Source organism: Thalassophryne amazonica, chromosome 7 (assembly GCF_902500255.1).
Source record: "Thalassophryne amazonica chromosome 7, fThaAma1.1, whole genome shotgun sequence".
Taxonomy (NCBI): Eukaryota; Metazoa; Chordata; class Actinopteri; order Batrachoidiformes; family Batrachoididae; genus Thalassophryne; species Thalassophryne amazonica.
In genome coordinates, this window is record NC_047109.1 from 104,972,091 (window position 1) to 104,997,899 (window position 25,809).

General features: G+C 42.9%; 1 long non-coding RNA gene across 1 annotated transcript; it reads left to right on the top strand.

Moving 5' to 3' along the window:
* Positions 1–949: 949 nt before the first annotated feature.
* On the top strand, positions 950–18,309 carry LOC117513372. The gene is made up of 3 exons (XR_004561592.1): positions 950–1,074; positions 4,983–4,984; positions 18,295–18,309. It is a non-coding gene; the product is annotated as an uncharacterized LOC117513372 (long non-coding RNA).
* Positions 18,310–25,809: the final 7,500 nt, after the last annotated feature.

Below are 25,809 nucleotides of genomic sequence, written 5' to 3' on the forward strand. Positions count from 1 at the left end.
TTGTGAAAAGCTTCTCAGCACAACTCTAATATTAACTAAACACAACTTTTCCTGGTGTCAACAGATGAAGAGAACCACAGGTCTCTTAACTTAGATCTGACTGACAGTTTTGTAGTGAAGAAATGACTGAAAAGCTTTGCATTTAAAAAGAGTTTGGCTATAAATATTTCACAAGGCTATGACTGATTTCCTACATTGGACTGTCTGGTTGCGAGGTGCTGTGAAACAGGAGAGTTTGTGTAAATTATAAATGAGGAGGTGGTGAGTTCTTAGAGTGAAAGAGGGAGCAACACAGACATCAGGACACTGTTCTCCCAGAGGATGCCGCAACACCAACACAGGCAGCTTAAACAAATCCACTTTCAACCACGGTATTGAAGCACAATATGTTCAAATGCTATTTTGTGGGCTCCAAGGGAGATTATGACAACATCAAATTATTATTTTACAGAGCTTCAACTTGGTTGATGTATTTTATTGCTTTTGAAGATGAATCACAGACTAAAGTGAACACAAGGAAGGTTAACGTATAGTTCAAAGAAGATACCCAGAAGTCCATTCATCCACACGGTGCTGGTCAACTACATAACACCAACAACTGATCACTCATTTACAGGTTATGGCTCCATGCTGAAATGATTTTAACCCTCAAGCAACTGAGTGGGGTCATTTATGAATTTGTCAATCTATTTATCCCGCATTTGTTCATAGAATTTTGCAAGGATCGGCCGATCCGTGTAGCAACTATAAGCTAAACTTATACATCATAGATAGCTTCAGATGATATTGTAATTTGAGAACTCTAATCATTATATTTTACTGTTTTGCAAGGAAGCATGACCAACAGGCCTAGAATAGCAAGATTTACAGCTGCACAAGCATCGAGACTGATTCTTGATGCCCAGAGTGAGGATGAAAAGGATGATGAACAAATATATTAGAGAGTGAAATAAAAATGAAGACCCCCAAAACAATAATTTATTTAGAAGTATTCCAATATAAAGTCAATGGGGTCATAAATAATCCCACTTGGTCATATTAGTCGCAAAAATAGCTTGGTCACTTGGGGGTTAAGTAAACAAATATCAATGAAAGGTTTGCCTAAATAGATCAAGGTTAAGTTATTGTTGTTACCACCCAACAAAATGATTATGTTTATTTTTCTCTCTTTTTTAACTGTCAACAGGATTACCTATGTATAAGCTTTTATGAATCTCATTGCAAAAATCTGTGAAATGGGACAAATCACTCAATTTTGGAAAGAGCTTAGATATGGAGCTGGAGACAGTTACAGAGCACCTAATGTGTAATATAACTTTAGATGTCAGCAAAATAAAACAAAACAAAAAAAAACAAATATTAAAGCTACAGTATGTAGGATTTAGGGGTGTTTATTAGCAAAAATGGAATATAGCATTCGTGTCCCTCTGTTCATTAGTGTTCATATAACGTCTGAGTTTAACTCAGCCACATGGGGTGTGCAGCCAGTACATTCTGAGTGCCGGTCCCAAGCCCGGATAAATGAGGAGGGTTGCATCAGGAAGGGCATCCGGCATAAAACAAGCCAACCCAACTATGCAGACTCATAATCGAATTCCCATACCGGATCGGTCGCGGCCCGGGTTAACAACGTCCGCCACCGGTGCTATTGCCCAACAGGGTGCCGGTGGAAATTGGGCTACTGCTGGGCGAAGACGACGACAAAGAAGAGGAGGAAAACGTTGCCACGAACAGCGGGAGAAGAAGAAAACTAGAAGGGTGCAAATGAGAGTGGGGACTTTGAATACTGGTAGTATGACTGGTAAACGGAGAGAGCTGGCTGATATGATGGAGAGGAGAAAGGTAGACATATTGTGTGTGCAAGAGACCAAGTGGAAGGGAAGTAAGAGCAGGAGCATCGGCGGTGGGTACAAGTTGTTGTACCATGGTGAGGACAGAAAGAGAAATGGTGTTGGGGTCATTTTAAAGGAAGAGTATGTTAAAAGTGTGTTGGAGGTTAAGCGAGTGTCTGACAGGGTGATGAGTGTGAAGTTGGAAATTGAAGGGGTGATGATGAATATCATCAGTGCATATGCCCCACAGGTAGGTTGTGAGATGAAGGAGAAAGAAGATTTCTGGAGTGTGTTAGATGAGGTGGTGGAGACTGTGCCCAAGCATGAAAGAGTGGTGATAGGAGCAGACTTCAATGGGCATGTTGATGAAGGGAACAGAGGTGATGAGGAAGTAATGGGTAGATATGGTATCAAGGATAGGAATGGGGAAGGACAGATGGTAGTTGATTTTGCAAAAAGGATGGAAATGGCTGTGGTGAATACCTACTTTAAGAAAAGGGAGGAGCACAGGGTAACATATAAAAGTGGAGGAAGGTGCACACAGGTGGACTACATTCTTTATAGGAAATGCAAGCTAAAAGAAATCACAGACTGTAAGGTGGTAGCAGGAGAGAGTGTCACTAGACAGCATAGGATGGTTGTTTGTAGGATGACTTTAGAGGTAAAGAAGAAGAGAGTGAGAGCTCAACAAAGGATCAGATGGTGGAAGCTGAAGGAGGAAGACTGTTGTGTGAAATTTAGCGAGCAGGTGAGAGAAGCACTAGTTGGAGGGGAAGCAATTTTGGACAATTGGAAGAGTACTGCAGATGTGGTGAGGGAGACAGCTAGGGCAGTACTGGGTATGACATCTGGACAGTGGAAGGAAGACAAGGAGACTTGGTGGTGGAATGAAGAGGTCCAGGAAAGCATAAGGAGAAAGAGGTTGGCGAAAAAGTTTTGGGATAGTCGGAGAGATGAAGAAAGTAGACAGGAGTACAAGGAGATGCGGCGTAAGGCGAGAAGAGAAGTGGCAAAAGCAAAGGAAAAGGCATATTGCGAGCTGTACAAGAAGTTGAATAGTAAGGAAGGAGAAAAGGACTTGTACCGATTTGCCAGACAAAGGGACAGAGCTGGAAAGGATGTGCAGCAGGTTAGGGTGGTAAAAGATGCACATGGTAATGTGCTGACAAGTGAGGAGTGTGTGCTGAGAAGGTGGAGGGAATATTTCGAAGAGTTGATGAATAAAGAAAATGAGCGAGAGAAAAGGCTGGATGATGTGGTGAGAGTAAATCAGGAAGTAAAAGAGATTAGCAAGGAAGAAGTGAGGGCTGCTATGAAGTGGATGAAGAGTGGAAAGGCAGTTGGTCCAGATGACATTCCAATGGAGGCATGGAAATGTCTAGGAGAGATGGCAGTAGAGTTTCTAACCAGATTGTTTAATAAAATCTTGGAAAGTGAGAGGATGCCTGAAGAGTGGAGGCGAAGTGTGCTGGTTCCTATTTTCAAGAACAAGGGTGATGTGCAGAGCTGCAGTAACTACAGAGGCATAAAGCTGATCAGCCACAGCATGAAGTTATGGGAAAGAGTAGTAGAAGCTAGGCTTAGAAAACAGGTGAAGATCTGTGAGCAGCAATATGGTTTCATGCCGAGAAAGAGCACTACAGATGCAATGTTTGCTCTGAGAATACTGTTGGAAAAGTACAGAGAAGGACAGAAAGAGTTACATTGTGTGTTTGTGGACTTAGAAAAAGCTTATGATAGGGTGCCAAGAGAAGAGTTGTGGCATTGTATGAGGAAGTCTGGAGTGGCAGAGAAGTATGTTAGGGTAGTACAGGACATGTACAAGAATAGTGTGACAACGGTGAGAAATGCAGTCGGAATGACAGACTCATTCAAGGTGGAGGTGGGATTACACCAAGAGATGACAATGTGATCTGTAGTGAGAGTAGAGAGCAAGTTGAGTCTAGTCTGGAGAAGTGGAGATATGCTTTGGAGAGAAGGGGAATGAAAGTCAGTAGAAGCAAGACTGAGTACATGTGTGTGAATGAGAGGGAGCCCAGTGGAATAGTGCAGTTACAAGGAGTAGAAGTGGTGAAAGTAGATGAGTTTAAATATTTGGGGTCAACTGTTCAAAGTAATGGAGAGTGTGGTAGAGAGGTGAAGAAGAGAGTGCAGGCAGGGTGGAGTGGGTGGAGAAAGGTGGCAGGAGTGATTTGTGACCGAAGAATATCAGCAAGAGTGAAGGGGAAAGTTTACAAGACAGTAGGGAGACCAGCTATGTTGTATGGTTTAGAGACAGTGGCACTAACAAAAAGACAGGAGGCAGAGCTGGAGGTGGCAGAGCTGAAGATGTTGAGATTCTCTTTGGGAGTGACAAGAATGGACAAGATTAGGAATGAACATATCAGAGGGACAGCTCAGTTGGGACGGTTTGGAGACAAAGTCAGAGAGGCGAGATTGAGATGGTTTGGACATGTGCAGAGGAGGGACCCAGGGTATATAGGGAGAAGGATGCTGAGGATGGAGCCACCAGGCAGGAGGAGAAGAGGGAGACCAAAGAGGAGGTTCATGGATGTGCTGAGAGAGGACATGCAGGTGGTTGGTGTGACAGAGGAAGATACAGAGGACAGGGTGAGATGGAAACGACTGATCTGCTGTGGCGACCCCTAACGGGAACAGCCGAAAGCCAAAGAAGAAGATAACGTCTGAGTGGATCCTTGTCTTTTGATTGGTGCTTTGTATGTCATGTGACATGGATTATTTCTCCCAATTGTGTTGCATTGCATTTAGAGCGCAATGTGGTTCCATTTAGCGCGCAAGTTTGGTTCCATACGTTTTGTACCATTGCACGCTGTGAACCTAATGTGGGCAGCGTTTAGCTAAACATGCAGAGTTTGTTTTGCTGATGGACGGCAATTTGAAGGAGTGAATTGATGGTGCTAATTCTTCAAACACACACACAAAACAAATCCACTGTGCTGTAAGCTGTCTGGAGGGATGAAGAGCTGTTTTTTTTGTTGTTGTTTTTTGCTGCACTGAGGAAGTACACAGTCTTCTTTCTCTTTTTTTTGGAAGTACACGAAGTCGGTGCATGGCATCGTGGACTACATAGTCAGAATTATTTTTGGAGTCCTATTTAAAGTTCGCATTGGATTGTTGATGTCAGAGCAGCAGTGACGCACAAATTTCGGACAAATTTCTGATGTGATTTTTTTTTTTTTTTGGAAGTACACAAAGTAGTGCAGTGACGCACCAAAATGTAAGTCCCTTTTCTGTTGTTTATAAATTAATATAATATCAAATGACAATGATCTATTTTAGCCGTTATATAAAACAAATAATGAATGTTTTTACATTCTTTCAATCGAGTGAATATTTAATTTGGTGAAAGCTGGAAAGCTGAAAGCTTTCACCTCATAAAATATTTGTGCCATTGAACTTGTAAACATTCATTATTTGATTAATAATTAATTACCTTCAACAATTAATCGATGTGTTTTTATGAACTTAGAATGAACTCTTCATATCTACATGGGAATAGGCTCCCTCATGGAGACCACTATGTTGCACTGTCATGTTGACACAGTAATTTAAAAGGAACATACTTAATTCACCATTCACATTTTGTAATGCAGTCAGAAAACAAAAGAAAACAGAAGAGGAATCACAGGTTGCTCCCCTGCAGAGGTGCCACTTGCCAACAGGCAAGGCAGGCACCTGCTTGGGTCTCCAGGCTACTAGGATTCCAGGGACTGACAAACTTTAAACCACAGCCAACTGGTTACTTAGGCGATTTAGGCAAATAACACTCGCAACAATGACTCATAGGAGGCACTCTACACTTTTTTCATTTACATTTTTAATTTAATACTATTCTGATACTATTACTGGAGCATCAGTCTACCTAGCTCCTCATATAACACATATCTGGATATCTGGATAACCCAAACCACCTACAGTATCTAAGGATGCTGCTTGTAGATTTAAACTCTGAATACACACAAACATTCATTATATGGTCATCAAGAAAACTGAGCCTAAAGTCTTCACTTTGCTCCCAGGACATGGAATTTCTACCACAAAATGCCAGTAAATTTTGGAGAAAACACTTCCTCTACCATCACCCTAAACACTGAATCCCCACCAGCCTGCAGGCTGAAAACTATTCTCACTATCCACACGTCATGTTTGCAGATGACACCTCTGTGTTGGGGCTGATTGCGAACAATGTCGAGACAGCCAAGGAAGTGTGACACTTGGTTGAGGGTTGTCTGGATAACAGCCTGGTCCTTAACTACCACCAAGACAAAGGAGATTATTATGGATTTTAAGAGATCAAAGAGGACCACTAAATCTTCCTTCTAGATATATGGGGAAGAGGTGGTGAGAGCGGGCAGTTTTACAGAAATAGACAAAAAGTAACACGAGGAAAAAGCACCAAGAAAAAAGTAAGAAATCAAAAGTAATAAGAAAAAGTTATGCATTATTGGCAACAAATAAATAATTTTTTGTCATATCTTCAGTTTTTAACATCATCTGCAATTTTTAGCTAAGTCAACTTTATGTATTTTAAGAAGTTCCATTATAAATCATAAAGAAAAGTTGTTAGAATTTGGAAAATAACACTTTATTTGATCTTTTCCCTCACACCCAACCCTAGTTTGTAACCCCGATGGTGGGAAAAAACCTCAAATATTCATTCATCAAAACTTTGGTGTTTGTTTTTTCAAAAGCTGTTACTTTGTACCTTTGTGCATCAGATGGCATTACGAAAAGTACTTTAATCTATGGGGCGCTTTTCGTGACGCAGGCACGAATTCATTTCATGACAGGGGCACGAAATGTGGGGGGGAGTTATGGTGGGGGTTAGAGTAGGGGAGACACCCAAATTATGGTTAGAGTTAGGTGAAAGGGGAGGATTATAAAAGTAACTAGGACTGCAAGCAGTCATATATGGGCCCTCGTTCCACGCAACTGCCTACCCAGGCCAGTGGGTGCCCTTGTGACCACATGTGGGCATGTGCATGCAGGGGCAACCACTCATCACACAGTTAAAAGTTTAAGCAAATCACACAATGCATTAAGGAGTTATGACATGTTGATTGTTCATCCACTAGGGGGCGCTCAGTGTACAAACAGAGGGGCTGGGTGTGTTCAGGGGCCAACCGTCATCATACATGTGAAGTTTCAAGTCAATCAGGCAAAGCATGAAGGACTTATCATGACTTGATGTTCCATGGCAAAGGGTCAAAATGGCGGCACCATAGCGGCCACACCCTTCAACATAGAGAAAAGCTTTCGATAACTTTTGGTCAGTATCATCTTTGGATGTTGTCAAAGAAATTTGAAGTGCATTGGACAAAATCCCTAGGAGGAGTTCGTTCAAATACAACATGTGTAAATCATTTCAAAATGAGAAGAAAATTCAAAATGGCCGACTTCCTGTTTGGAGTAGACTCATGGTGCAAGAGACTTTTTTGTACGTCTATGCAAGTCACACGTGTACCAATTTTCATTTCCCTACTCCAAAAAACCCCTATGGGGAGGGGTTTTTGAAATTTTCAAGGGGGCGCTATTGAGGCACTTTGCCCCGCCCATGGGCGAGGCCCCTGTGAATTGTAGGAGGTTGTCATGCTTGACCTGTGTATCAATTTTCAAGATGATATGACAAAATTAAAGCCGTCAAAAGGAAGAACGTAATTTAATGGCGAAGGGGCGATATTCGGTACGCCACCACACAGAAGCCGTTACTCGTAAGTTCACGGCGATCATCGCCTATGTTCACCAACTTGTTCTGCATGTTTTAGAAGTGGAAGGAAGTTGATGGTGTTAAGTATGTGAAATCAGTAGCTGTTTAAGTCTAATGTTCCATGGCTAAGGGTCAAAATGGTGGCGCCATAGCGGCCACACCCTTCGACATAAAGAAAAGATTTCGATACCTTTTGGTCAGTATCATCTGTGGGTGATGTGGAAGAAATTTGAAGTGCATTGGACAAAATCCCTAGGAGGAGTTCGTTCAAATACAACATGTGGAAATCACGCCAAAATGAGAAGAAAATTCAAAATGGCCGACTTCCTGTTTGGAGTAGACCCATGGTGCAAGAGACTTTTTTGTACGTCTATGCAAGTCACACATGTGTACCAATTTTCATCTCCCTACTCCAAAAAAACCCCTATGTGGAGGGGTTTTTGAAAGTTTCAAGGGGGCGCTATTGAGGCATTTTGCCCCGCCCATGGGCAACGCCCCTATGAATTGTAAGAGGTTGTCGTGCTCAACCTATGTATCAATTTTCATGATGATGTGACAAAATTAAAGCCGTCAAAAGGAAGAATGTAATTTCATGGCGAATGGTCAATATTCAGCACGCCGCCACACGGACGCCGTTACTCGTAACTTCACGGCGTTCATCACCTAAGTTCATCAATTTGTTGTGCATGTTTTAGAAGTGGAATGAAGTTGATTGAGTTAAGTATGTGACATCAGGCCCTCTTAAAGTAAAAATAGGACATTTCCCACCACCACCAGGGGGCGCTATGGCGCAGGTGGGAACTTAAGATATGTTAATGTTCAGGGCAGAGCCCTCATCATGTCCAGCAAGTTTGAAGGATCTACGATGAAGTATGTGGGCGTGACAGCCGTTCGAAGTGAAATGGCGTGCTCCGAAAAGCTCGCCAAAGTTTGACGACCCCTAGCAGCCACGCCTTTTGACTTAATTAGAATCTTTTGATAACTTTTGATCACCATTGTGTTGTGATGATTTTGACCAAATTTGAAGACGATCGGATTAAATCCCTAGGACGAGTTCGTTCAAATGTAAGTAGTGGAAATGGCCAAAAATGGCAAAAAATTGCTCAAAATCGAAACTTAAAATCAAAATGGCCGACTTCCTGTCAATATTTCACCAGAGACTTTTTCGTGCGTCCTGGCATGGTAAATATGTGTACCGAATTTCGTGAGGCTACGACGAAAAAAGCTCAATGCAGAGGTGTTTTTGAAAATTTGTAGGGGGCGCTATTTCGCGATTTTTCTGCGACCATGTGCGACACCCCAAAATATCGAATTTCGGATCCGGCCGGACGACTCTGGAAAGTTTGGTGAGTTTTTGAGTATGGGAAGATAATAATAAATAATAATAATAATAAACAGCGCAATTACAATAGGGTCCTCGTAGGGCGCTGCCTACTCGGGCCCTAAATATAAAATATAAAAAAACGGGGACACGAAAAAAGTGTGAGACTGGGCTGCCCAATTTCCATGTATGAACTGTTGCTCAAGTGCATTATATCAAAATAAAAGTGAATTAAAATACTTTTCTGTTGTGAAAGTGTCGTGACACGGACCCACAACAGGGGGCGGTAATGAACGGACAATGGATAAGCCAAAAGTAACAATTTAATGTTGTGAATCGCACAACGACGTACAGACAATAACAATATGGTGGACTGTCAATCATACACCAGGTGACGTGTGGGCAGGCTCGACGATAGAAGACGCCTGGCGAGAGAAGAGCTGGATCCCCACACAGCTTCCACCACCAACGGAGCTGAAGAAAACCAGAGCCGCCAAGCCCTGCGCCCCAGGTGGCCGCTGTCTTCAGCAGTCAGACCCGGTACTGCTGGCAGAAAACAGAGACAGTCCTGATGAGTGTGAGTTCGCACACTCAGTAATCCCACAGTCAGTGTTCAGTAAAGGAAGGAAAACCTCCACCTCCAATCACACACTCGTGCAGCTCCTGTTTAACCACTTATCTTGGTTTGGGGTGTGAGGCGAAGCCGTCGCTGATCACACCAAACGCCAATCCCACAGATAAGGCAGAACACCACAGGATAACGGCTGCAAAAGAAGTTCAGGTTATCACTCAATGATTTGAGTCAGCAGAGAAAGTTACCTGAATGGTAGCTGATTTCTCGGCGAGGAGGTGGAGTTGCAGTCCGGCCTTTATGGTGATGGTGATGATGATGAATGAGTGACAGCTGGTCCTGAGGATGAGTGACAGCTGTCATTCCCAGTGGCTCTGGCGCCCTCTCGTGCTTGAAGCCCGCACTCCAAGCAGGGCGCCATCTGGTGGTGGTGGGCCAGCAGTACCTCCTCTTCAGCGGCCCACACAACAGGACCCCCCCCTCAACGGGCGCCTCCTGGCGCCCGACCAGGCTTGTCCAGGTGCCGGGTGTAGAATTCGGCCAGGAGGGCCGGGTCCAGGATGAAGCTCCTCTTCACCCAGGAGCGTTCTTCGGGTCCATATCCTTCCCAGTCCACCAAATACTGGAACCCCCGGCCCTTTCGACGAACGTCCAGGAGTCGGCGCACAGTCCAAGCCGGCTCCCCGTCGATGATCCGGGCAGGCGGCGGCGCCGGTCCGGGGGCACAGAGGGGAGAGGTGTGGCAGGGTTTGAGTCTGGAGACATGGAATACCGGATGTATCCGCAGTGAAGCTGCGGCTGAGGACCTTCACGATGGTGAAGGGTCCTATAAATCTGTCCTTCAGCTTTTGGGATTCCGTTTGCAGAGGTATGTCCTTTGTGGATAACCAAACCGCCTGCCCGGGCTGGTATGCAGGGGCTGGGGAACGCAGGCGGTCTGCATGGGCCTTAGCCCTCGTCCGGGCTCTGAGCAGGGCAGAGCGGGCGGTACGCCACACCCGACGGCACTTCCTCAGATGGGCCTGGACCGAGGGCACCCCGACCTCTCGCTCCACTAGCGGAAACAATGGGGGCTGGTACCCCAAACACACCTCAAACGGGGAGAGGCCGGTGGCAGATGAAACTTGGCTATTATGAGCGTACTCGATCCAGGCCAGATGGTCACTCCAGGCCGTCGGGTGCGCGGAGGTCACGCAGCGGAGGGCCTGCTCCAGTTCCTGGTTCGTCCGCTCTGCCTGCCCGTTCGTCTGGGGGTGGTACCCAGACGAGAGACTGACGGTGGCCCCCAGTTCCCTGCAGAAACTCCTCCAGACCTGGGAGGAGAACTGAGGACCACGATCCGAGACGATGTCCGATGGAATCCCATGCAGACGCACGACGTGGTGGACCAGGAGGTCTGCAGTCTCCTGGGCCGTCGGGAGCTTCGGGAGGGCAACGAAGTGGGCCGCCTTGGAGAACCGGTCCATTATCGTTAAGATGGTGGTGTTGCCTTGGGATGGCGGGAGGCCCGTGACAAAGTCCAGGCCGATATGAGACCAGGGGCGACGAGGCACAGGCAGAGGCTGGAGGAGACCTTGGGCCTTGTGATGGTCAGCTTTGCCCCTGGCACAGGTGGTGCAGGCCTGGACATGCTCCCGGACGTCGGCTTCCATAGACGCCCACCAGAAGCGCTGCCGGACCACTGCCACGGTCCTTCGCACCCCTGGGTGACAGGAGAGCTTGGAACCGTGACAGAAGTCAAGGACCGCAGCCCTGGCCTCTGGTGGGACGTACAGTCTGTCCTTCGGACCTGTCCCCGGGTCCGGGCTCCGTGTCAGGGCCTCCCGGACGGTCTTCTCCACGTCCCAGGTAAGGGTGGCCACGACAGTGGACTCGGGGATGATGGTTTCAGGGGGGTCTGACAGCTCGGTCTTGACCTCCTCTTCATGCACCCGGGACAGGGCGTCAGGTCGTTGGTTCTTAGTCCCTGGGCGGTAGGTGATCCGGAAGTCAAAACGCCCGAAGAACAGCAACCAGCGGGCTTGCCTGGGGTTCAGATGCTTCGCGGTCCGGATGTACTCCAGGTTCCGATGGTCCGTGAAAACCGTAAATGGTACCGATGCTCCCTCCAACAGGTGTCTCCACTCCTCAAGAGCCTCCTTCACCGCAAGAAGTTCCCGATTGCCGACGTCATAGTTCCGTTCAGCTGGGGTCAACCTGCGGGAAAAGTAGGCACATGGATGGAGAACCTTATCGGACTCCCCGCTCTGGGATAGCACGACTCCTATCCCTGAGTCAGAGGCATCCACTTCAACAACAAACTGGCGCTTGGGATCGGGCTGCACCAGAACCGGTGCAGTCGAGAACCGGCGTTTCAACTCCCTAAACGCGGCTTCGCACCGATCCGACCAGGTGAAGGGGACTTTTGTGGAGGTCAGGGCTGTCAGGGGGCTAACTACCTGACTGTAGCCCTTGATGAACCTCCGGTAGAAATTTGCAAAACCGAGGAACTGTTGTAGTTTCCTACGGTTCATTGGTTGGGGCCAATCTCTCACCGCCGCAACCTTGGCCGGATCAGGGGCGACGGAGTTGGAGGAGATTATGAACCCCAAGAAGGACAAAGAAGTGCGGTGGAACTCACACTTCTCACCCTTCACAAACAGCCGGTTCTCCAACAACCGCTGTAGGACCTGACGTACATGCTTGACGTGGGTCTCAGGATCCGGAGAAAAGATGAGTATATCGTGTAGATATACGAAGACAAACCGATGCAGGAAGTCCCGCAAGACGTCATTAACCAATGCTTGGAACGTCGCGGGCGCATTGGTGAGGCCGAACGGCATGACCAGGTACTCAAAGTGACCTAACGGGGTGTTAAATGCCGTCTTCCACTCGTCTCCCTCCTGGATCCAAACCAGGTGATAAGCATTCCTAAGATCCAATTTCGTGAAAATTTGGGCTCCATGCAGGGGCGTGAACACTGAATCCAACAGAGGTAACGGGTATCGGTTGCGAACCGTGATCTCGTTCAACCCTCTGTAATCAATGCATGGACGGAGTCCGCCGTCCTTCTTGCCCACAAAAAAGAAACCAGCACCCATCGGGGAGGTGGAGTTCCGGATCAACCCGGCAGCTAACGAGTCCCGGATGTAGGTCTCCATTGATTCGCGTTCCGGACGTGAGAGGTTGTACAGCCTGCTGGACGGGTACTCAGCGCCCGATATCAAATCAATGGCACAATCGTACGGACGGTGCGGGGGCAGCGTGAGTGCCAGATCCTTGCTGAAGACGTCAGCAAGGTCGTGGTACTCAGCCGGCACCGCCGCCAGATTGGGGGGGACTAAAACCTCCTCCTTACCTGTCACACCGGGTGGAACCGAGGATCCTAAACACTCCCGGTGGCAGGTTTCGCTCCACTGAACCACAACCCCAGACGGCCAATCAATCCGGGGATTGTGTTTTAACACCCATGGAAAACCCAAAATCACTCGGGAGGTAGAAGGTGTTACATAAAACACAATCTCCTCCCTGTGATTCCCAGACACCACCAATGTCACTGGCTGTGTCTGGTGTGTGATTAGTGGAAGAAGGGTGCCATCTAGTGCCCGCACCGACAATGGTGACGGTAAGGCCACTAGAGGGAGCCCAACCTCCTTTGCCCATCTGCTATCCAGCAGATTCCCCTCCGACCCCGTGTCCACCAGTGCTGGGGCGTGAAGGGTTAGATCCCCACTCAGGATCGTGACTGGGATTCGTGCAGATCGTGGGGGTTTCCCCACGTGGGTGTTGTGACCCACCCTTAGCCCAGTCTCTAAGGACCAGTGCTGCTGTTTTGACCGTTTGGGGCATTCTCTCTGTGTGTGCTCGGTAGAGCTGCAGAGAAAACACTCTCCACGGATCAGCCTCCTTTGTCTCTGATCTGATCGTTTTTTGGCCCTGCTCGTTTCCATAGCAACGTCAGCAGGGGGAGCTGTTGTCATGTGGAGAGCCCTGGCAGTGGAGCGTGGGGAAGTCGGCTTTCTTTCAGACCCGGGAGGAAGAGGGACGGCTTGTACTTGACCACGCCCCCCGTCTCGCTGCCGTCGGTGTTCCGTTAATCGGTTGTCTAACCGTATAACCAGGTCGATAAGCCCATCTAAATCCTGCGGCTCGTCCTTCGCCACCAGGTGCTCCTTAAGGACCAGAGACAGTCTGTTTACAAAGGCGGCGCGGAGCGCAACAGCATTCCAGCCGGCTTGCGCTGCCGCGATGCGGAAGTCGACTGCATACTTCGCTGCGCTCCGACGCCCCTGCCGTATCGACAGCAGCACACTTGAAGCGGTCTCGCCTCTATGAGGGTGGTCGAACACCTGTCGGAACTCCCTCACAAACTCAGTATAAACCGTTAGGAGCCGTGAATTCTGCTCCCAAAGCGCCGTATTCCAGGCGCGTGCCTCTCCTCGAAGCAAATTTATAACGTAAGCCACCCGGCTAGCGTCTGACGCGTACATAACGGGACGCTGTGAAAAGACGAGCGAGCACTGTATCAAGAAGTCCGCGCACTTCTCCACACAGCCTCCGTACGGCTCCGGAGGGCTTATGTATGCTTCAGGAGACGGTGGGGGGGTTCGTTGAACGACCAGCGGAATGTCTGTTTCTGGCACACGGTCAGCAGGAGGAGGTGCTGCAGCAGCGCCCTGAGCACGCGCTTCCACCTGGGCGGTGAGAGCCTCCATCCTACGATTGAGAACACTGCTCTGCTCGGTAACTAAGTCCAACCGAGCGGTAAAGGCGGTTAAGATGTGCTGCAGCTCACCCAACACACCTCCTGCTGGCGCCTGTGCACCTCACTCTTCCATTGGCTGTTCAAGCGATGGTTGACGCCCCTCGGGATCCATGACGCTGGCCGAGAAATCCTGTTGTGAAAGTGTCGTGACACGGACCCACAACAGGGGGCGGTAATGAACGGACAATGGATAAGCCAAAAGTAACAATTTAATGTTGTGAATCGCACAACGACGTACAGACAATAACAATATGGTGGACTGTCAATCATACACCAGGTGACGTGTGGGCAGGCTCGACGATAGAAGACGCCTGGCGAGAGAAGAGCTGGATCCCCACACAGCTTCCACCACCAACGGAGCTGAAGAACACCGGAGCCGCCAAGCCCTGCGCCCCAGGTGGCCGCTGTCTTCAGCAGTCAGACCCGGTACTGCTGGCAGAAAACAGAGACAGTCCTGATGAGTGTGAGTTCGCACACTCAGTAATCCCACAGTCAGTGTTCAGTAAAGGAGGGAAAACCTCCACCTCCAATCACACACTCGTGCAGCTCCTGTTTAACCACTTATCTTGGTTTGGAGTGTGAGGCGAAGCCGTCGCTGATCACACCAAACACCAATCCCACAGATAAGGCAGAACACCACAGGATAACGGCTGCAAAAGAAGTTCAGGTTATCACTCAATGATTTGAGTCAGCAGAGAAAGTTACCTGAATGGTAGCTGATTTCTCGGTGAGGAGGTGGAGTTGCAGTCCGGCCTTTATGGTGATGGTGATGATGATGAATGAGTGACAGCTGGTCCTGAGGATGAGTGACAGCTGTCACTCCCAGTGGCTCTGGCGCCCTCTCGTGCTTGAAGCCCGCACTCCAAGCAGGGCGCCATCTGGTGGTGGTGGGCCAGCAGTACCTCCTCTTCAGACTCCCACACAACACTTTTCATCTTCATTCGTTTCATCTGCATATCAGATTATTCCTTTAAAAGTTCATTAAGTCTCAATACTGGCAAAATAAATAAATAAATAAAGACGGGGAGTTTGCTGTTTCAAACCAGTGGTCAGGTTGTGTTTTAATGAATGAGTAACTACAGGAAATGAAAAAGAAAAACTACAAAAACAAACAAAAAAAGGCCTTTTACTATATTTTCCCCATTAATGAGTGTGAAAGATTTCATCCTTAAATCAGTTTGAAGGAAGAAAATGTATTCATCACATTATCAGTCAATGCAGCAGGACTGTGGCTTCTGGTTATTGGGCAAATAATGTTTTTATTTATTTAATTTTAACTACTGACTGAGCAGCCTAAAGCCAAACTGAGAACTGATGAATATATTTTTTTTTTTTTCTTTGTGGGTTATACAATTAAACAACACCTATTAACCATGTTGTGTCTGTTTGTGCAACGTTATAATTTAAAGATTAAAAGACAATCCTGGATCATCTGAAATAAATTAAATCCATATTTAAATAAGTTGTGAAATCCACTGACTTGCACTTTAATAAGTGTCTTTTGCATATATAATGTTAAAACATCACACAATTTTTTTTTATGGCCCTCTCTAAAATTGTCTCTATACCAATAATTCTGAAAATCTATACCCTACTATGAACTGGCTTAATAACATTTGCCATTAAATTATTAAGAAGACGTACTGTATCTCAAATACAGTCAAACATTGTATGTTCCTCAGTATATTTATGATATCTATTCAATTACAGCAATATCCTTTTTATACTATACTGTTTAAGCATCAGACAATATTTTAAAAATATTGATGTGTGTAGATTTCTGAATCAACTGCTTCAATAATGTAAATACTATGAATACACTGACATCTAGTGGAAAGTGAAAATACCCTTGGCCGTATGAGCATAAAAATAGGAAACAAAATGTGACATTTTGACTCCTTGAAACAGGTCAAGGTTAGCCATCTTTGATCTTGTCCAAGGTCTGTGTCCCAAGAATGTTCACTATGAATTTGCAGACCATGGCAGTAACAGGAAGAGACTTATGATGAGCAAAGACAGACAGACAGATGGACAGATGGGCAGGCGGATGCAGAGTATTTGCAATACCCAATGGCCTTATTTTGAGCTCGGGTAAGAAATGGAATGTAGATTAATTCCAGTATTTTCTTTACTGTAAAATTCGTCACTGTTCATCAACGTACAAGCAGTGTGATGGACTGTGCCAGAAGATAAGGCTTTTCTATGTTTTCTTAGTGAAACACTGCCATCTAGTGGCACAGTATATCAATGCGGCTGTAGTTTTAAACTTAAGTTTCAATTTCATTTATTGAAAAAAGAACTCGTGACCAGTACTGCTAGGCAGTCTCATCTCGTGTCCAGTATAAGCAGTAATAACAATCTTCCAGAACTGCATATATATATATATATATATATATATATATATATATATATATATATATATATATACACACATATACACACAAGGTTGGGTAGGATTGCTTTAAATGTAATCCAAAAGTAATCAGATTACAAGTAATCCAAATGTATGTACATACATACATGTAATCCACATGTATTCTTTCAAAGTACTCCTATCCAACCTTGTACACACACACATAGATAGATAGATAGATAGATAGATAGATAGATAGATAGATAGATAGATAGATAGATAGATAGATAGATAGATAGATAGATAGATAGGTGTGTGTGCGCACGTGCGTGCGTGTGTATAAATAAAACACAATGCTAAAATACGCACGGCTGTATGAGCATAAACACGAAACAGTATGTGACCTTTTGACCCCTTAAAATAGGTCAAGGTTAGCCATCTTTGAACGGACAGTCAAACGGATGGACGAACACAGGGCGTTTGCAATACCTGATGGCCATATTTTGGTTTTCCCCGCCCCCGTGACCCTTATTTGTTTTAAGATCGTATCTAAAATGGATGTAAATATTTTGAATACACTGCCATCTAGTGGATCTAACTGTATAATACAATTATTTAAAACAAAATTGGCGCTTGAGTCTTAAAAAAACTCCAGGGGTGCCTTAGATTTTAAAATGGAATGTAGATTAATTCCAGTATTTTTCCTTATTTTAACATTTCCCACTGTTCATCAATGCACAAACAGTAATAACAATACACGGTAACAATCTTTCTAAACTTTTGCTAATGACAAAAAAAAGTATTTAGTGTGCATTGAATCTATAATTTCGTGCATCTTTGAATTGTTTCAATTCACTCTGAATATGGAAAAATAAGGACTTCGAAATTGAAATTAAAACTTTTTGCAATGGTCAAAGATTTTGAGCTCAAACCTCCATCTCTTTGGGTGATTCGACAGTCACTTCTGGTCCGGTTCTCCGGCTGATAGACGACGAAGGCTATGCCGCAAACATTCCTTCAGAAAAAAGTCCTTCAAACAAGTAAATAAAAAAAGCAGTCCTCTTTCCTCCACAGCGAAAAACCTGATTTTTAAAAAAAAAAAAAAAACTTCTGCGTATCACCGAGATTTTGTTTTACTCAGGAGCGCTGCGTGTTGTTATTGGTTGCCATGGCAGCGAGGTATTGCACTGTAAAACCCGAAAAATTGCCTTTACTTTAAATAAATAAATAAATAAATGTAGAAACCGATTGCCTGGAAAAAGATAAATAAAGGAACAAGTACTTTTTTCATTTAAATATTGTAAATGAAAAAGTACTTGTTCCTTCCTCGTTTTTTTCTAGGTAATCTAACGTGAGGTTTTACAGTGTGGGCCTGGACCCAAACAGCCGGATTCACACTGCGGTGCGTGTTAGTGGAATTAAAAGACAAAGTATAATGAGCTTGCTGATATTAATTATTCACTAAACAGTGTTTAGTGTTTCGTGATAAATTTATGCTCACAAATATATTAATTTGGCCATATGACCATGACAGTGGCCAGCAGGGGGTGCCAGACGCAAGTTTGGATTTGATGAAGCAAACGTCAACCTCACTTTAAAAATAAGCAAAAACATAAATAAATAAACATGAAGCAAAATCCAGAGAACGTAATGAACACACACAAAAAATACTAAAATAATAAATGGAAACGTAAAGCTCAAAATAATAAAACGTGTGGAAAGAACCACCCCAGGTTTCTTTTCAGCACTGTAGCCAGGCTGACAAAGAGTCAGAGCTCTATTAAGCTGAGTATTCCATTAACTTTAATTAGTAATGACTTCATGACTTTCTTTGCTAACAAAATTTTAACTATTAGAGAAAAAATTACTCATAACCATCCCAAAGACGTATCGTTATCTTTGGCTGCTTTCAGTGATGCCGGTATTTGGTTAGACTCTTTCTCTCCGATTGTTCTGTCTGAGTTATTTTCATTAGTTACTTCATCCAAACCATCAACATGTTTATTAGACCCCATTCCTACCAGGCTGCTCAAGGAAGCCCTACCATTATTTAATGCTTCGATCTTAAATATGATCAATCTATCTTTGTTAGTTGGCTATGTACCACAGGCTTTTAAGGTGGCAGTAATTAAACCATTACTTAAAAAGCCATCACTTGACCCAGCTATCTTAGCTAATTATAGGCCAATCTCCAACCTTCCTTTTCTCTCAAAAATTCTTGAAAGGGTAGTTGTAAAACAGCTAACTGATCATCTGCAGAGGAATGGTCTATTTGAAGAGTTTCAGTCAGGTTTTAGAATTCATCATAGTACAGAAACAGCATTAGTGAAGGTTACAAATGATCTTCTTATGGCCTCGGACAGTGGACTCATCTCTGTGCTTGTTCTGTTAGACCTCAGTGCTGCTTTTGATACTGCTGACCATAAAATTTATTACAGAGATTAGAGCATGCCATAGGTATTAAAGGCACTGCGCTGCGGTGGTTTGAATCATATTTGTCTAATAGATTACAATTTGTTCATGTAAATGGGGAATCTTCTTCACAGACTAAAGTTAATTATGGAGTTCCACAAGGTTCTGTGCTAGGACCAATTTTATTCACTTTATACATGCTTCCCTTAGGCAGTATTATTAGACGGTATTGCTTAAATTTTCATTGTTACGCAGATGATACCCAGCTTTATCTATCCATGAAGCCAGAGGACACACACCAATTAGCTAAACTGCAGGACTGTCTTACAGACATAAAGACATGGATGACCTCTAATTTCCTGCTTTTAAACTCAGATAAAACTGAAGTTATTGTACTTGGCCCCACAAATCTTAGAAACATGGTGTCTAACCAGATCCTTACTGTGGATGGCATTACCCTGACCTCTAGTAATACTGTGAGAAATCTTGGAGTCATTTTTGATCAGGATATGTCATTCAAAGCGCATATTAAACAAATATGTAGGACTGCTTTTTTGCATTTACGCAATATCTCTAAAATCAGAAAGGTCTTGTCTCAGAGTGATGCTGAAAAACTAATTCATGCATTTATTTCCTCTAGGCTGGACTATTGTAATTCATTATTATCAGGTTGTCCTAAAAGTTCCCTAAAAAGCCTTCAGTTAATTCAAAATGCTGCAGCTAGAGTACTGACGGGGACTAGAAGGAGAGAGCATATCTCACCCATATTGGCCTCTCTTCATTGGCTTCCTGTTAATTCTAGAATAGTATGTATGTTCATACATACATGTAATCCACATGTATTCTTTCAAAGTACTCCTATCCAACCTTGTACACACACACATAGATAGATAGATAGATAGATAGATAGATAGATAGATAGATAGATAGATAGATAGATAGATAGATAGATAGATAGATAGATAGATAGATAGATAGATAGATAGATAGATAGATAGATAGGTGTGTGTGCGCACGTGCGTGCGTGTGTATAAATAAAACACAATGCTAAAATACGCACGGCTGTATGAGCATAAACACGAAACAGTATGTGACCTTTTGACCCCTTAAAATAGGTCAAGGTTAGCCATCTTTGAACGGACAGTCAAACGGATGGACGAACACAGGGCGTTTGCAATACCTGATGGCCATATTTTGGTTTTCCCCGCCCCCGTGACCCTTATTTGTTTTAAGCTCGTATCTAAAATGGATGTAAATATTTTGAATACACTGCCATCTAGTGGATCTAACTGTATAATACAATTATTTAAAACAAAATTGGCGCTTGAGTCTTAAAAAAACTCCAGGGGTGCCTTAGATTTTAAAATGGAATGTAGATTAATTCCAGTATTTTTCCTTATTTTAACATTTCCCACTGTTCATCAATGCACAAACAGTAATAACAATACACGGTAACAATCTTTCTAAACTTTTGCTAATGACAAAAAAAAGTATTTAGTGTGCATTGAATCTATAATTTCGTGCATCTTTGAATTGTTTCAATTCACTCTGAATATGGAAAAATAAGGACTTCGAAATTGAAATTAAAACTTTTTGCAATGGTCAAAGATTTTGAGCTCAAACCTCCATCTCTTTGGGTGATTCGACAGTCACTTCTGGTCCGGTTCTCCGGCTGATAGACGACGAAGGCTATGCCGCAAACATTCCTTCAGAAAAAAGTCCTTCAAACAAGTAAATAAAAAAAGCAGTCCTCTTTCCTCCACAGCGAAAAACCTGATTTTTTTTAAAAAAAAAAAAACTTCTGCGTATCACCGAGATTTTGTTTTACTCAGGAGCGCTGCGTGTTGTTATTGGTTGCCATGGCAGCGAGGTATTGCACTGTAAAACCCGAAAAATTGCCTTTACTTTAAATAAATAAATAAATAAATGTAGAAACCGATTGCCTGGAAAAAGATAAATAAAGGAACAAGTACTTTTTTCATTTAAATATTGTAAATGAAAAAGTACTTGTTCCTTCCTCGTTTTTTTCTAGGTAATCTAACGTGAGGTTTTACAGTGTGGGCCTGGACCCAAACAGCCGGATTCACACTGCGGTGCGTGTTAGTGGAATTAAAAGACAAAGTATAATGAGCTTGCTGATATTAATTATTCACTAAACAGTGTTTAGTGTTTCGTGATAAATTTATGCTCACAAATATATTAATTTGGCCATATGACCATGACAGTGGCCAGCAGGGGGTGCCAGACGCAAGTTTGGATTTGATGAAGCAAACGTCAACCTCACTTTAAAAATAAGCAAAAACATAAATAAATAAACATGAAGCAAAATCCAGAGAACGTAATGAACACACACAAAAAATACTAAAATAATAAATGGAAACGTAAAGCTCAAAATAATAAAAACGTGTGGAAAGAACCACCCCAGGTTTCTTTTCAGCACTGTAGCCAGGCTGACAAAGAGTCAGAGCTCTATTAAGCTGAGTATTCCATTAACTTTAATTAGTAATGACTTCATGACTTTCTTTGCTAACAAAATTTTAACTATTAGAGAAAAAATTACTCATAACCATCCCAAAGACGTATCGTTATCTTTGGCTGCTTTCAGTGATGCCGGTATTTGGTTAGACTCTTTCTCTCCGATTGTTCTGTCTGAGTTATTTTCATTAGTTACTTCATCCAACCATCAACATGTTTATTAGACCCCATTCCTACCAGGCTGCTCAAGGAAGCCCTACCATTATTTAATGCTTCGATCTTAAATATGATCAATCTATCTTTGTTAGTTGGCTATGTACCACAGGCTTTTAAGGTGGCAGTAATTAAACCATTACTTAAAAAGCCATCACTTGACCCAGCTATCTTAGCTAATTATAGGCCAATCTCCAACCTTCCTTTTCTCTCAAAAATTCTTGAAAGGGTAGTTGTAAAACAGCTAACTGATCATCTGCAGAGGAATGGTCTATTTGAAGAGTTTCAGTCAGGTTTTAGAATTCATCATAGTACAGAAACAGCATTAGTGAAGGTTACAAATGATCTTCTTATGGCCTCGGACAGTGGACTCATCTCTGTGCTTGTTCTGTTAGACCTCAGTGCTGCTTTTGATACTGCTGACCATAAAATTTATTACAGAGATTAGAGCATGCCATAGGTATTAAAGGCACTGCGCTGCGGTGGTTTGAATCATATTTGTCTAATAGATTACAATTTGTTCATGTAAATGGGGAATCTTCTTCACAGACTAAAGTTAATTATGGAGTTCCACAAGGTTCTGTGCTAGGACCAATTTTATTCACTTTATACATGCTTCCCTTAGGCAGTATTATTAGACGGTATTGCTTAAATTTTCATTGTTACGCAGATGATACCCAGCTTTATCTATCCATGAAGCCAGAGGACACACACCAATTAGCTAAACTGCAGGACTGTCTTACAGACATAAAGACATGGATGACCTCTAATTTCCTGCTTTTAAACTCAGATAAAACTGAAGTTATTGTACTTGGCCCCACAAATCTTAGAAACATGGTGTCTAACCAGATCCTTACTGTGGATGGCATTACCCTGACCTCTAGTAATACTGTGAGAAATCTTGGAGTCATTTTTGATCAGGATATGTCATTCAAAGCGCATATTAAACAAATATGTAGGACTGCTTTTTTGCATTTACGCAATATCTCTAAAATCAGAAAGGTCTTGTCTCAGAGTGATGCTGAAAAACTAATTCATGCATTTATTTCCTCTAGGCTGGACTATTGTAATTCATTATTATCAGGTTGTCCTAAAAGTTCCCTAAAAAGCCTTCAGTTAATTCAAAATGCTGCAGCTAGAGTACTGACGGGGACTAGAAGGAGAGAGCATATCTCACCCATATTGGCCTCTCTTCATTGGCTTCCTGTTAATTCTAGAATAGTATGTATGTTCATACATACATGTAATCCACATGTATTCTTTCAAAGTACTCCTATCCAACCTTGTACACACACACATAGATAGATAGATAGATAGATAGATAGATAGATAGATAGATAGATAGATAGATAGATAGATAGATAGATAGATAGATAGATAGATAGATAGATAGATAGATAGATAGATAGATAGATAGATAGATAGGTGTGTGTGCGCACGTGCGTGCGTGTGTATAAATAAAACACAATGCTAAAATACGCACGGCTGTATGAGCATAAACACGAAACAGTATGTGACCTTTTGACCCCTTAAAATAGGTCAAGGTTAGCCATCTTTGAACGGACAGTCAAACGGATGGACGAACACAGGGCGTTTGCAATACCTGATGGCCATATTTTGGTTTTCCCCGCCCCCGTGACCCTTATTTGTTTTAAGCTCGTATCTAAAATGGATGTAAATATTTTGAATACACTGCCATCTAGTGGATCTAACTGTATAATACAATTATTTAAAACAAAATTGGCGCTTGAGTCTTAAAAAAACTCCAGGGGTGCCTTAGATTTTAAAATGGAATGTAGATTAATTCCAGTATTTTTCCTTATTTTAACATTTCCCACTGTTCATCAATGCACAAACAGTAATAACAATACACGGTAACAATCTTTCTAAACTTTTGCTAATGACAAAAAAAAGTATTTAGTGTGCATTGAATCTATAATTTCGTGCATCTTTGAATTGTTTCAATTCACTCTGAATATGGAAAAATAAGGACTTCGAAATTGAAATTAAAACTTTTTGCAATGGTCAAAGATTTTGAGCTCAAACCTCCATCTCTTTGGGTGATTCGACAGTCACTTCTGGTCCGGTTCTCCGGCTGATAGACGACGAAGGCTATGCCGCAAACATTCCTTCAGAAAAAAGTCCTTCAAACAAGTAAATAAAAAAAGCAGTCCTCTTTCCTCCACAGCGAAAAACCTGATTTTTAAAAAAAAAAAAAAACTTCTGCGTATCACCGAGATTTTGTTTTACTCAGGAGCGCTGCGTGTTGTTATTGGTTGCCATGGCAGCGAGGTATTGCACTGTAAAACCCGAAAAATTGCCTTTACTTTAAATAAATAAATAAATAAATGTAGAAACCGATTGCCTGGAAAAAGATAAATAAAGGAACAAGTACTTTTTTCATTTAAATATTGTAAATGAAAAAGTACTTGTTCCTTCCTCGTTTTTTTCTAGGTAATCTAACGTGAGGTTTTACAGTGTGGGCCTGGACCCAACAGCCGGATTCACACTGCGGTGCGTGTTAGTGGAATTAAAAGACAAAGTATAATGAGCTTGCTGATATTAATTATTCACTAAACAGTGTTTAGTGTTTCGTGATAAATTTATGCTCACAAATATATTAATTTGGCCATATGACCATGACAGTGGCCAGCAGGGGGTGCCAGACGCAAGTTTGGATTTGATGAAGCAAACGTCAACCTCACTTTAAAAATAAGCAAAAACATAAATAAATAAACATGAAGCAAAATCCAGAGAACGTAATGAACACACACAAAAAATACTAAAATAATAAATGGAAACGTAAAGCTCAAAATAATAAAAACGTGTGGAAAGAACCACCCCAGGTTTCTTTTCAGCACTGTAGCCAGGCTGACAAAGAGTCAGAGCTCTATTAAGCTGAGTATTCCATTAACTTTAATTAGTAATGACTTCATGACTTTCTTTGCTAACAAAATTTTAACTATTAGAGAAAAAATTACTCATAACCATCCCAAAGACGTATCGTTATCTTTGGCTGCTTTCAGTGATGCCGGTATTTGGTTAGACTCTTTCTCTCCGATGTTCTGTCTGAGTTATTTTCATTAGTTACTTCATCCAAACCATCAACATGTTTATTAGACCCCATTCCTACCAGGCTGCTCAAGGAAGCCCTACCATTATTTAATGCTTCGATCTTAAATATGATCAATCTATCTTTGTTAGTTGGCTATGTACCACAGGCTTTTAAGGTGGCAGTAATTAAACCATTACTTAAAAAGCCATCACTTGACCCAGCTATCTTAGCTAATTATAGGCCAATCTCCAACCTTCCTTTCTCTCAAAAATTCTTGAAAGGGTAGTTGTAAAACAGCTAACTGATCATCTGCAGAGGAATGGTCTATTTGAAGAGTTTCAGTCAGGTTTTAGAATTCATCATAGTACAGAAACAGCATTAGTGAAGGTTACAAATGATCTTCTTATGGCCTCGGACAGTGGACTCATCTCTGTGCTTGTTCTGTTAGACCTCAGTGCTGCTTTTGATACTGCTGACCATAAAATTTTATTACAGAGATTAGAGCATGCCATAGGTATTAAAGGCACTGCGCTGCGGTGGTTTGAATCATATTTGTCTAATAGATTACAATTTGTTCATGTAAATGGGGAATCTTCTTCACAGACTAAAGTTAATTATGGAGTTCCACAAGGTTCTGTGCTAGGACCAATTTTATTCACTTTATACATGCTTCCCTTAGGCAGTATTATTAGACGGTATTGCTTAAATTTTCATTGTTACGCAGATGATACCCAGCTTTATCTATCCATGAAGCCAGAGGACACACACCAATTAGCTAAACTGCAGGACTGTCTTACAGACATAAAGACATGGATGACCTCTAATTTCCTGCTTTTAAACTCAGATAAAACTGAAGTTATTGTACTTGGCCCCACAAATCTTAGAAACATGGTGTCTAACCAGATCCTTACTGTGGATGGCATTACCCTGACCTCTAGTAATACTGTGAGAAATCTTGGAGTCATTTTTGATCAGGATATGTCATTCAAAGCGCATATTAAACAAATATGTAGGACTGCTTTTTGCATTTACGCAATATCTCTAAAATCAGAAAGGTCTTGTCTCAGAGTGATGCTGAAAAACTAATTCATGCATTTATTTCCTC